The following is a 13,257-nucleotide window of genomic DNA, read 5'->3' on the forward strand; positions in this document are numbered from 1 at the left end:
CTATGGAGAGAGTTGAGCAATTCGAAAGCATCAATGTGGACCGTTGTACTCTATTTAGTGTTCTTAGAAGTCTAACTTGGTGCTTTAGCCTTCGTGCAACGTTTCGTAAGGTAAAGATGCGAATAGACCAAGTTATGTTGGAAATTGCACAAAAAAGTGACAAGCTCGTCTATGGAGAGAGTTGAGCAATTCCAAAGCATCAATGTGGACTGTTGTACTCCATCTAGTGTTCTTGGAAGTCTAACTTGCTAGTTTAGCCTTCGTGCAACGTTTCGTAAGGTAGAGATGCGAATAGACCAAGTTATGTTAGAAATTGCACAAAAACGTGAAAAACTCGTCTATGGAGAGAGTTGAGCAATTCGAAAGCATCAATGTGGACCGTTGTAATCTATTTAGTGTTCTTAGAACTCTAACTTGGTGCTTTAGACTTCGTGCAACGTTTCGTAAGGTAAACATGTGAATAGACCAAGTTATGTTGGAAATTGCACAAAAAAGTGACAAGCTCGTCTATGGAGAGAGTTGAGCAATTCCAAAGCATCAATGTGGACTGTTGTACTCCATCTAGTGTTCTTGGAAGTCTAACTTGCTAGTTTAGCCCTCGTGCAACGTTTCGTAAGGTAAAGATGCGAATACACCAAGTTATGTTGGAAATTGCACAAAAACGTGACAAGCTCGTCTATGGAGAGAGTTGAGCAATTCCAAAGCATCAATGTGGACCGTTGTACTCTATTTAGTGTTCTTGGAAGTCTAACTTGGTGCTTTAGCCTTCGTGCAACGTTTCGTAAGGTAAAGATGCGAATAGACCAAGTTATGTTGGAAATTGCGCAAAAACGTGAAATGCTCGTCTATGGAGAGAGTTGAGCAATTCGAAAGCATCAATGTGGACCGTTGTAATCTATTTAGTGTTCTTAGAACTCTAACTTGGTGCTTTAGACTTCGTGCAACGTTTCGTAAGGTAAACATGTGAATAGACCAAGTTATGTTGGAAATTGCACAAAAAAGTGACAAGCTCGTCTATGGAGAGAGTTGAGCAATTCCAAAGCATCAATGTGGACTGTTGTACTCCATCTAGTGTTCTTGGAAGTCTAACTTGCTAGTTTAGCCTTCGTGCAACGTTTCGTAAGGTAGAGATGCGAATAGACCAAGTTATGTTAGAAATTGCACAAAAACGTGAAAAACTCGTCTATGGAGAGAGTTGAGCAATTCGAAAGCATCAATGTGGACCGTTGTAATCTATTTAGTGTTCTTAGAACTCTAACTTGGTGCTTTAGACTTCGTGCAACGTTTCGTAAGGTAAACATGTGAATAGACCAAGTTATGTTGGAAATTGCACAAAAAAGTGACAAGCTCGTCTATGGAGAGAGTTGAGCAATTCCAAAGCATCAATGTGGACTGTTGTACTCCATCTAGTGTTCTTGGAAGTCTAACTTGCTAGTTTAGCCCTCGTGCAACGTTTCGTAAGTTAAAGATGCGAATACACCAAGTTATGTTGGAAATTGCACAAAAACGTGACAAGCTCGTCTATGGAGAGAGTTGAGCAATTCCAAAGCATCAATGTGGACCGTTGTACTCTATTTAGTGTTCTTGGAAGTCTAACTTGGTGCTTTAGCCTTCGTGCAACGTTTCGTAAGGTAAAGATGCGAATAGACCAAGTTATGTTGGAAATTGCGCAAAAACGTGAAATGCTCGTCCATGGAGAGAGTTGAGCAATTCCAAATCATCAATGTGGACCGTTGTACTCTATTTAGTGTTCTTAGATGTCTAACTTGCTAGTTTAGCCTTCGTGCAACGTTTCGTATGGTAAAGAAGCGAATAGACCAAGTTATGTTCGAAAATGCAGAAAAACATCCAAAGCTCGCCTATGGAGAGAGTTGAGCAATTCGAAAGCATCAATGTGGACCGTTGTACTCTATTTAGTGTTCTTAGAAGTCTAACTTGGTGCTTTAGCCTTCGTGCAACGTTTCGTAAGGTAAAGATGCGAATAGACCAAGTTATGTTGGAAATTGCGCAAAAACGTGAAATGCTCGTCTATGGAGAGAGTTGAGCAATTCCAAATCATCAATGTGGACCGTTGTACTCTATTTAGTGTTCTTACAAATCTAACTTGCTAGTTTAGCCTTCGTGCAACGTTTCGTATGGTAAAGAATCGAATAGGCCAAGTTACATTCGGAAATGCACAAAAACGTGAAAAGCTCGTCTATGGAGAGAGTTGAGCAATTCTAAAGCATCAATGTGGACCGTTGTACTCTATTTAGTGTTCTTAGAAGTCTAACTTGCTAGTTTAGCCTTCGTGCAACGTTTCGTAAGGTAAAGATGCGAATAAACCAAGTTATGTTGGAAATTACGTAAAAACGTTAAATGCTCGTCTATGGAGAGAGTTGAGCAATTCCAAATCATCAATGTTGACCATTGTACTCTATTTAGTGTTCTTAGAAGTCTAACTTGCTAGTTTAGCCCTCGTGCAACGTTTCGTAAGGTAAACATGCGAATAGCCAAGTTATGTTGGAAATTGCACAAAAACGTGAAAAACTCACCTATGGAGAGAGTTGAGCAATTCCAAAGCATCAATGTGGACCGTTGTCCTCTATTTAGTGTTCTTAGAAGTTTAACTTGCTAGTTTAGCCTTCGTGCAACGTTTCGTAAGGTAGAGATGCGAATAGACCAAGTTATGTTAGAAATTGCACAAAAACGTGAAAAACTCATCTATGGAGAGAGTTGAGCAATTCGAAAGCATCAATGTGGACCGTTGTACTCTATTTACTGTTCTTAGAAGTCTAACTTGGTGCTTTAGCCTTCGTGCAACGTTTCGTAAGGTAAAGATGCGAATAGACCAAGTTATGTTGGAAATTGCGTAAAAACGTGAAATGCTCGTCTATGGAGAGAGTTGAGCAATTCCAATTCATCAATGTGGACCGTTGTACTCTATTTATTTTTCTTACAAGTCTAACTTGGTACTTTAGCCTTCGTGCAAAGTTTCGTAAGGTAAAGATGTAAATAGACCAAGTTATGTTAGAAATAGAACGAAAACGTGAAAAGCTCGTCTATCGAGAGAGTTGAGCAATTCCAAAGCATCAATGTGGACCGTTGTACTCTATTTATTGTTCTTAGAAGTCTAACTTGGTCCTTTAGCCTTCGTGCAACGTTTCGTAAGGTAAAGATGCGAATAGACCAAGTTATGTTGGAAATTGCACAAAAACGTTTAAAGCTCGCCTATGGAGAGAGTTGAGGAATTCCAAAGCATCAATGTGGACCGTTGTCCTCTATTTAGTGTTCTTAGAAGTCTAACTTGCTAGTTTAGCTCTCGTGCAACGTTTCGTAAGGTAAAGATGCGAATAGACCAAGTTATGTTGAAAATTGCACAAAAACGTGAAAAGCTCGCCTATGGAGAGAGTTGAGCAATTCCAAAGCATCAATGTGGACCGTTGTACTCTATTTAGTGTTCTTAGAAGTCTAACTTGCTAGTTTAGCCTTCGTGCAACGTTTCGTATGGTAAAGAATCGAATAGGCCAAGTTACATTCGGAAATGCACAAAAACGTGAAAATCTCCTCTATGGAGAGAGTTGATCAATTCTAAAGCATCAATGTGGACCGTTGTACTCTATTTAGTGTTCTTTGAAGTCTAACTTGCTAGTTTAGCCTTCGTGCAACGTTTCGTAATGTAAAGATGCGAATCAACCAAGTTATGTTGGAAATTACGCAAAAACGTGAAATGCCCGTCTACGGAGAGAGTTGAGCAATTCCGAAGCATCAATGTGGACCATTGTACTCTATTTAGTGTTCTTAGAAGTCTAACTTGCTAGTTTAGCCCTCGTGCAATGTTTCGTAAGGTAAAGATGCGAATAGACCAAGTTATGTTGGAAATTGCACAAAAACGTGAAAAGCTCGCCTATGGAGAGAGTTGAGCAATTCCAAAGCATCAATGTGGACCGTTGTACTCTAGTTAGTGTTGTTAGAAGTCTAACTTGCTAGTTTAACCTTCGTGCAACGTTTCGTATGGTAAAGAATCGAATAGGCCAAGTTATGTTCGAAAATGCACAAAAACGTGAAAAGCTGGTCTATGTAGAGAGTCGAGCAATTCTAAAGCATCAATGTGGACCGTTGTACTCTATTTAGTGTTCTTAGAAGTCTAACTTGCTAGTTTAGCCTTCGTGCAACGTTTCGTAAGGTAAAGATGCGAATAAACCAAGTTATGTTGGAAATTACGCAAAAACGTTAAATGCTCGTCTATGGAGAGATTTGAGCAATTCCAAAGCATCAATGTGGACCATTGTACTCCATTTAGTGTTCTTAGAAGTCTAACTGTCTAGTTTAGCCCTCGTGCAACGTTTCGTAAGGTAAACATGCGAATAGCCAAGTTATGTTGGAAATTGCACAAAAACGTGAAAAACTCACCTATGGAGAGATTTGTGCAATTCCAAAGCATCAATGTGGACCGTTGTCCTTTATTTAGTGTTCTGAGAAGTCTAACTTGCTAGTTTAGCCTTCGTGCAACGTTTCGTATGGTAAAGAAACGAATAGACCAAGTTATGTTTGAAAATGCACAAAAACGTGAAAAGCTCGTCTATGGAGAGAGTTGAGCAATTCGAAAGCATCAATGTGGACCGTTGTACTCTATTTAGTGTTCTTAGAAGTCTAACTTGGTGCTTTTGCATTCGTGCAACGTTTTGTAAGGTAAAGATGCGAATAGACCAAGTTATGTTGGAAATTGCGCAAAAAGTGAAACGCACGTCTATGGAGAGAGTAGAGCAATTCCAAAGCATCAATGTGGACTGTTGTCCTCTATTTAGTGTTCTTAGGAGTCTAACTTGCTAGTTTAGCCCACGTGCAACGTTTCGTAAGGTAAAGATGCGAATAGACCAAGTTATGTTGGAAATTGCACAAAACGTGAAAAGCTCGCCTATGGAGAGAGTTGAGCAATTCCAAAGCATCAATGTGGACCGTTGTGCTCTAGTTAGTGTTGTTAGAAGTCTAACTTGCTAGTTTAACCTTCGTGCAACGTTTCGTATGGTAAAGAATCGAGTAGGCCAAGTTATGTTCGAACATGCACAAAAACGTGAAAAGCTGGTCTATGGAGAGAGTCGAGCAATTCTAAAGCATCAATGTGGGCCGTTGTACTCTATTTAGTGTTCTTAGAAGTCTAACGTGCTAGTTTAACCTTCGTGCAACGTTTCGTATGGTAAATAATCGAATAGACCAAGTTATGTTCGAAATTGCACAAAAACGTGAAAAGCTCGCCTATGGAGAGAGTTGAGCAATTCCAAAGCATCAATGTGGACCGTTGTACTCTATTTATTGTTCTTACAAGTCTAACTTGGTACTTTAGCGTTCGTGCAACGTTTCGTAAGGTAAAGATTTGAATAGACCAAGTTATGTTAGAAATAGAACAAAAACGTGAAAAGCTCGTCTATCGAGAGAGTTGAGCAATTCCAAAGCATCAATGTGGACCGTTGTACACTATTTAGTGTTCTTAGAAATCTAACTTGCTAGTTTAGCCTTCGTGCAACGTTTCGTATGGTAAAGATGCGAATAGACCAAGTTATGTTCGAAAATGCACAAACACGTGCAAAGCTCGTCTATGGAGAGGGTTGAGCAATTCCAAAGCATCAATGTGGTCCGTTGTCCTCTATTTAGTGTTCTTAGAAGTCTAACTTGCTAGTTTAGCCCTCGTGCAACGTTTCGTAAGGTAAAGATGCGAATACACCAAGTTATGTTGGAAATTGCACAAAAACGTGACAAGCTCGTCTATGGAGAGAGTTGAGCAATTCCAAAGCATCAATGTGGACCGTTGTACTCTATTTAGTGTTCTTGGAAGTCTAACTTGGTGCTTTAGCCTTCGTGCAACGTTTCGTAAGGTAAAGATGCGAATAGACCAAGTTATGTTGGAAATTGCGCAAAAACGTGAAATGCTCGTCCATGGAGAGAGTTGAGCAATTCCAAATCATCAATGTGGACCGTTGTACTCTATTTAGTGTTCTTAGATGTCTAACTTGCTAGTTTAGCCTTCGTGCAACGTTTCGTATGGTAAAGAAGCGAATAGACCAAGTTATGTTCGAAAATGCAGAAAAACATCCAAAGCTCGCCTATGGAGAGAGTTGAGCAATTCGAAAGCATCAATGTGGACCGTTGTACTCTATTTAGTGTTCTTAGAAGTCTAACTTGGTGCTTTAGCCTTCGTGCAACGTTTCGTAAGGTAAAGATGCGAATAGACCAAGTTATGTTGGAAATTGCGCAAAAACGTGAAATGCTCGTCTATGGAGAGAGTTGAGCAATTCCAAATCATCAATGTGGACCGTTGTACTCTATTTAGTGTTCTTACAAATCTAACTTGCTAGTTTAGCCTTCGTGCAACGTTTCGTATGGTAAAGAATCGAATAGGCCAAGTTACATTCGGAAATGCACAAAAACGTGAAAAGCTCGTCCATGGAGAGAGTTGAGCAATTCTAAAGCATCAATGTGGACCGTTGTACTCTATTTAGTGTTCTTAGAAGTCTAACTTGCTAGTTTAGCCTTCGTGCAACGTTTCGTAAGGTAAAGATGCGAATAAACCAAGTTATGTTGGAAATTACGTAAAAACGTTAAATGCTCGTCTATGGAGAGAGTTGAGCAATTCCAAATCATCAATGTTGACCATTGTACTCTATTTAGTGTTCTTAGAAGTCTAACTTGCTAGTTTAGCCCTCGTGCAACGTTTCGTAAGGTAAACATGCGAATAGCCAAGTTATGTTGGAAATTGCACAAAAACGTGAAAAACTCACCTATGGAGAGAGTTGAGCAATTCCAAAGCATCAATGTGGACCGTTGTCCTCTATTTAGTGTTCTTAGAAGTTTAACTTGCTAGTTTAGCCTTCGTGCAACGTTTCGTAAGGTAGAGATGCGAATAGACCAAGTTATGTTTGAAATTGCACAAAAACGTGAAAAACTCGTCTATGGAGAGAGTTGAGCAATTCGAAAGCATCAATGTGGACCGTTGTAATCTATTTAGTGTTCTTAGAACTCTAACTTGGTGCTTTAGACTTCGTGCAACGTTTCGTAAGGTAAACATGTGAATAGACCAAGTTATGTTGGAAATTGCACAAAAAAGTGACAAGCTCGTCTATGGAGAGAGTTGAGCAATTCCAAAGCATCAATGTGGACTGTTGTACTCCATCTAGTGTTCTTGGAAGTCTAACTTGCTAGTTTAGCCTTCGTGCAACGTTTCGTAAGGTAGAGATGCGAATACACCAAGTTATGTTAGAAATTGCACAAAAACGTGAAATGCTCGTCTATGGAGAGAGTTGAGCAATTCGAAAGCATCAATGTGGACCGTTGTACTCTATTTACTGTTCTTAGAAGTCTAACTTGGTGCTTTAGCCTTCGTGCAACGTTTCGTAAGGTAAAGATGCGAATAGACCAAGTTATGTTGGAAATTGCGTAAAAACGTGAAATGCTCGTCTATGGAGAGAGTTGAGCAATTCCAATTCATCAATGTGGACCGTTGTACTCTATTTATTTTTCTTACAAGTCTAACTTGGTACTTTAGCCTTCGTGCAAAGTTTCGTAAGGTAAAGATGTAAATAGACCAAGTTATGTTAGAAATAGAACAAAAACGTGAAAAGCTCGTCTATCGAGAGAGTTGAGCAATTCCAAAGCATCAATGTGGACCGTTGTACTCTATTTATTGTTCTTAGAAGTCTAACTTGGTCCTTTAGCCTTCGTGCAACGTTTCGTAAGGTAAAGATGCGAATAGACCAAGTTATGTTGGAAATTGCACAAAAACGTTTAAAGCTCGCCTATGGAGAGAGTTGAGGAATTCCAAAGCATCAATGTGGACCGTTGTCCTCAATTTAGTGTTCTTAGAAGTCTAACTTGCTAGTTTAGCTCTCGTGCAACGTTTCGTAAGGTAAAGATGCGAATAGACCAAGTTATGTTGAAAATTGCACAAAAACGTGAAAAGCTCGCCTATGGAGAGAGTTGAGCAATTCCAAAGCATCAATGTGGACCGTTGTACTCTATTTAGTGTTCTTAGAAGTCTAACTTGCTAGTTTAGCCTTCGTGCAACGTTTCGTATGGTAAAGAATCGAATAGGCCAACTTACATTCGGAAATGCACAAAAACGTGAAAATCTCCTCTATGGAGAGAGTTGATCAATTCTAAAGCATCAATGTGGACCGTTGTACTCTATTTAGTGTTCTTTGAAGTCTAACTTGCTAGTTTAGCCTTCGTGCAACGTTTCGTAATGTAAAGATGCGAATCAACCAAGTTATGTTGGAAATTACGCAAAAACGTGAAATGCCCGTCTACGGAGAGAGTTGAGCAATTCCGAAGCATCAATGTAGACCGTTGTACTCTATTTAGTGTTCTTAGAAGTCTAACTTGCTAGTTTAGCCCTCGTGCAATGTTTCGTAAGGTAAAGATGCGAATAGACCAAGTAATGTTGGAAATTGCACAAAAACGTGAAAAGCTCGCCTATGGAGAGAGTTGAGCAATTCCAAAGCATCAATGTGGACCGTTGTACTCTAGTTAGTGTTGTTAGAAGTCTAACTTGCTAGTTTAACCTTCGTGCAACGTTTCGTATGGTAAAGAATCGAATAGGCCAAGTTATGTTCGAAAATGCAGAAAAACGTGAAAAGCTGGTCTATGTAGAGAGTCGAGCAATTCTAAAGCATCAATGTGGACCGTTGTACTCTATTTAGTGTTCTTAGAAGTCTAACTTGCTAGTTTAGCCTTCGTGCAACGTTCGTAAGGTAAAGATGCGAATAAACCAAATTATGTTGGAAATTACGCAAAAACGTTAAATGCTCGTCTATGGAGAGATTTGAGCAATTCCAAAGCATCAATGTGGACCATTGTACTCCATTTAGTGTTCTTAGAAGTCTAACTGTCTAGTTTAGCCCTCGTGCAACGTTTCGTAAGGTAAACATGCGAATAGCCAAGTTATGTTGGAAATTGCACAAAAACGTGAAAAACTCACCTATGGAGAGATTTGTGCAATTCCAAAGCATCAATGTGGACCGTTGTCCTTTATTTAGTGTTCTGAGAAGTCTAACTTGCTAGTTTAGCCTTCGTGCAACGTTTCGTATGGTAAAGAAACGAATAGACCAAGTTATGTTTGAAAATGCACAAAAACGTGAAAAGCTCGTCTATGGAGAGAGTTGAGCAATTCGAAAGCATCAATGTGGACCGTTGTACTCTATTTAGTGTTCTTAGAAGTCTAACTTGGTGCTTTTGCATTCGTGCAACGTTTTGTAAGGTAAAGATGCGAATAGACCAAGTTATGTTGGAAATTGCGCAAAAAGTGAAACGCACGTCTATGGAGAGAGTAGAGCAATTCCAAAGCATCAATGTGGACCGTTGTCCTCTATTTAGTGTTCTTAGGAGTCTAACTTGCTAGTTTAGCCCACGTGCAACGTTTCGTAAGGTAAAGATGCGAATAGACCAAGTTATGTTGGAAATTGCACAAAACGTGAAAAGCTCGCCTATGGAGAGAGTTGAGCAATTCCAAAGCATCAATGTGGACCGTTGTGCTCTAGTTAGTGTTGTTAGAAATCTAACTTGCTAGTTTAACCTTCGTGCAACGTTTCGTATGGTAAAGAATCGAGTAGGCCAAGTTATGTTCGAACATGCACAAAAACGTGAAAAGCTGGTCTATGGAGAGAGTCGAGCAATTCTAAAGCATCAATGTGGGCCGTTGTACTCTATTTAGTGTTCTTAGAAGTCTAACGTGCTAGTTTAACCTTCGTGCAACGTTTCGTATGGTAAATAATCGAATAGACCAAGTTATGTTCGAAATTGCACAAAAACGTGAAAAGCTCGCCTATGGAGAGAGTTGAGCAATTCCAAAGCATCAATGTGGACCGTTGTACTCTATTTATTGTTCTTACAAGTCTAACTTGGTACTTTAGCGTTCGTGCAACGTTTCGTAAGGTAAAGATTTGAATAGACCAAGTTATGTTAGAAATAGAACAAAAACGAGAAAAGCTCGTCTATCGAGAGAGTTGAGCAATTCCAAAGCATCAATGTGGACCGTTGTACACTATTTAGTGTTCTTAGAAATCTAACTTGCTAGTTTAGCCTTCGTGCAACGTTTCGTATGGTAAAGATGCGAATAGACCAAGTTATGTTCGAAAATGCACAAAAACGTGCAAAGCTCGTCTATGGAGAGGGTTGAGCAATTCCAAAGCATCAATGTGGTCCGTTGTCCTCTATTTAGTGTTCTTAGAAGTCTAACTTGCTAGTTTAGCCCTCGTGCAACGTTTCGTAAGGTAAAGATGCGAATACACCAAGTTATGTTGGAAATTGCACAAAAACGTGACAAGCTCGTCTATGGAGAGAGTTGAGCAATTCCAAAGCATCAATGTGGACCGTTGTACTCTATTTAGTGTTCTTGGAAGTCTAACTTGGTGCTTTAGCCTTCGTGCAACGTTTCGTAAGGTAAAGATGTGAATAGACCAAGTTATGTTGGAAATTGCGCAAAAACGTGAAATGCTCGTCCATGGAGAGAGTTGAGCAATTCCAAATCATCAATGTGGACCGTTGTACTCTATTTAGTGTTCTTAGATGTCTAACTTGCTAGTTTAGCCTTCGTGCAACGTTTCGTATGGTAAAGAAGCGAATAGACCAAGTTATGTTCGAAAATGAAGAAAAACATCCAAAGCTCGCCTATGGAGAGAGTTGAGCAATTCGAAAGCATCAATGTGGACCGTTGTACTCTATTTAGTGTTCTTAGAAGTCTAACTTGGTGCTTTAGCCTTCGTGCAACGTTTCGTAAGGTAAAGATGCGAATAGACCAAGTTATGTTGGAAATTGCGCAAAAACGTGAAATGCTCGTCTATGGAGAGAGTTGAGCAATTCCAAATCATCAATGTGGACCGTTGTACTCTATTTAGTGTTCTTACAAATCTAGCTTGCTAGTTTAGCCTTCGTGCAACGTTTCGTATGGTAAAGAATCGAATAGGCCAAGTTACATTCGGAAATGCACAAAAACGTGAAAAGCTCGTCTATGGAGGGAGTTGAGCAATTCTAAAGCATCAATGTGGACCGTTGTACTCTATTTAGTGTTCTTAGAAGTCTAACTTGCTAGTTTAGCCTTCGTGCAACGTTTCGTAAGGTAAAGATGCGAATAAACCAAGTTATGTTGGAAATTACGTAAAAACGTTAAATGCTCGTCTATGGAGAGAGTTGAGCAATTCCAAATCATCAATGTTGACCATTGTACTCTATTTAGTGTTCTTAGAAGTCTAACTTGCTAGTTTAGCCCTCGTGCAACGTTTCGTAAGGTAAACATGCGAATAGCCAAGTTATGTTGGAAATTGCACAAAAACGTGAAAAACTCACCTATGGAGAGAGTTGAGCAATTCCAAAGCATCAATGTGGACCGTTGTCCTCTATTTAGTGTTCTTAGAAGTTTAACTTGCTAGTTTAGCCTTCGTGCAACGTTTCGTAAGGTAGAGATGCGAATAGACCAAGTTATGTTAGAAATTGCACAAAAACGTGAAAAACTCGTCTATGGAGAGAGTTGAGCAATTCGAAAGCATCAATGTGGACCGTTGTAATCTATTTAGTGTTCTTAGAACTCTAACTTGGTGCTTTAGACTTCGTGCAACGTTTCGTAAGGTAAACATGTGAATAGACCAAGTTATGTTGGAAATTGCACAAAAAAGTGACAAGCTCGTCTATGGAGAGAGTTGAGCAATTCCAAAGCATCAATGTGGACTGTTGTACTCCATCTAGTGTTCTTGGAAGTCTAACTTGCTAGTTTAGCCTTCGTGCAACGTTTCGTAAGGTAGAGATGCGAATACACCAAGTTATGTTAGAAATTGCACAAAAACGTGAAATGCTCGTCTATGGAGAGAGTTGAGCAATTCGAAAGCATCAATGTGGACCGTTGTACTCTATTTACTGTTCTTAGAAGTCTAACTTGGTGCTTTAGCCTTCGTGCAACGTTTCGTAAGGTAAAGATGCGAATAGACCAAGTTATGTTGGAAATTGCGTAAAAACGTGAAATGCTCGTCTATGGAGAGAGTTGAGCAATTCCAATTCATCAATGTGGACCGTTGTACTCTATTTATTTTTCTTACAAGTCTAACTTGGTACTTTAGCCTTCGTGCAAAGTTTCGTAAGGTAAAGATGTAAATAGACCAAGTTATGTTAGAAATAGAACAAAAACGTGAAAAGCTCGTCTATCGAGAGAGTTGAGCAATTCCAAAGCATCAATGTGGACCGTTGTACTCTATTTATTGTTCTTAGAAGTCTAACTTGGTCCTTTAGCCTTCGTGCAACGTTTCGTAAGGTAAAGATGCGAATAGACCAAGTTATGTTGGAAATTGCACAAAAACGTTTAAAGCTCGCCTATGGAGAGAGTTGAGGAATTCCAAAGCATCAATGTGGACCGTTGTCCTCTATTTAGTGTTCTTAGAAGTCTAACTTGCTAGTTTAGCTCTCGTGCAACGTTTCGTAAGGTAAAGATGCGAATAGACCAAGTTATGTTGAAAATTGCACAAAAACGTGAAAAGCTCGCCTATGGAGAGAGTTGAGCAATTCCAAAGCATCAATGTGGACCGTTGTACTCTATTTAGTGTTCTTAGAAGTCTAACTTGCTAGTTTAGCCTTCGTGCAACGTTTCGTATGGTAAAGAATCGAATAGGCCAAGTTACATTCGGAAATGCACAAAAACGTGAAAATCTCCTCTATGGAGAGAGTTGATCAATTCTAAAGCATCAATGTGGACCGTTGTACTCTATTTAGTGTTCTTTGAAGTCTAACTTGCTAGTTTAGCCTTCGTGCAACGTTTCGTAATGTAAAGATGCGAATCAACCAAGTTATGTTGGAAATTACGCAAAAACGTGAAATGCCCGTCTACGGAGAGAGTTGAGCAATTCCGAAGCATCAATGTGGACCGTTGTACTCTATTTAGTGTTCTTAGAAGTCTAACTTGCTAGTTTAGCCCTCGTGCAATGTTTCGTAAGGTAAAGATGCGAATAGGCCAAGTAATGTTGGAAATTGCACAAAAACGTGAAAAGCTCACCTATGGAGAGAGTTGAGCAATTCCAAAGCATCAATGTGGACCGTTGTACTCTAGTTAGTGTTGTTAGAAGTCTAACTTGCTAGTTTAACCTTCGTGCAACGTTTCGTATGGTAAAGAATCGAATAGGCCAAGTTATGTTCGAAAATGCAGATAAACGTGAAAAGCTGGTCTATGTAGAGAGTCGAGCAATTCTAAAGCATCAATGTGGACCGTTGTACTCTATTTAGTGTTCTTAGAAGTCTAACTTGCTAGTT

The sequence above is a fragment of the Tripterygium wilfordii genome, unplaced genomic scaffold (genome assembly GCF_013401445.1).
Source record: "Tripterygium wilfordii isolate XIE 37 unplaced genomic scaffold, ASM1340144v1 ctg144, whole genome shotgun sequence".
Taxonomy (NCBI): Eukaryota; Viridiplantae; Streptophyta; class Magnoliopsida; order Celastrales; family Celastraceae; genus Tripterygium; species Tripterygium wilfordii.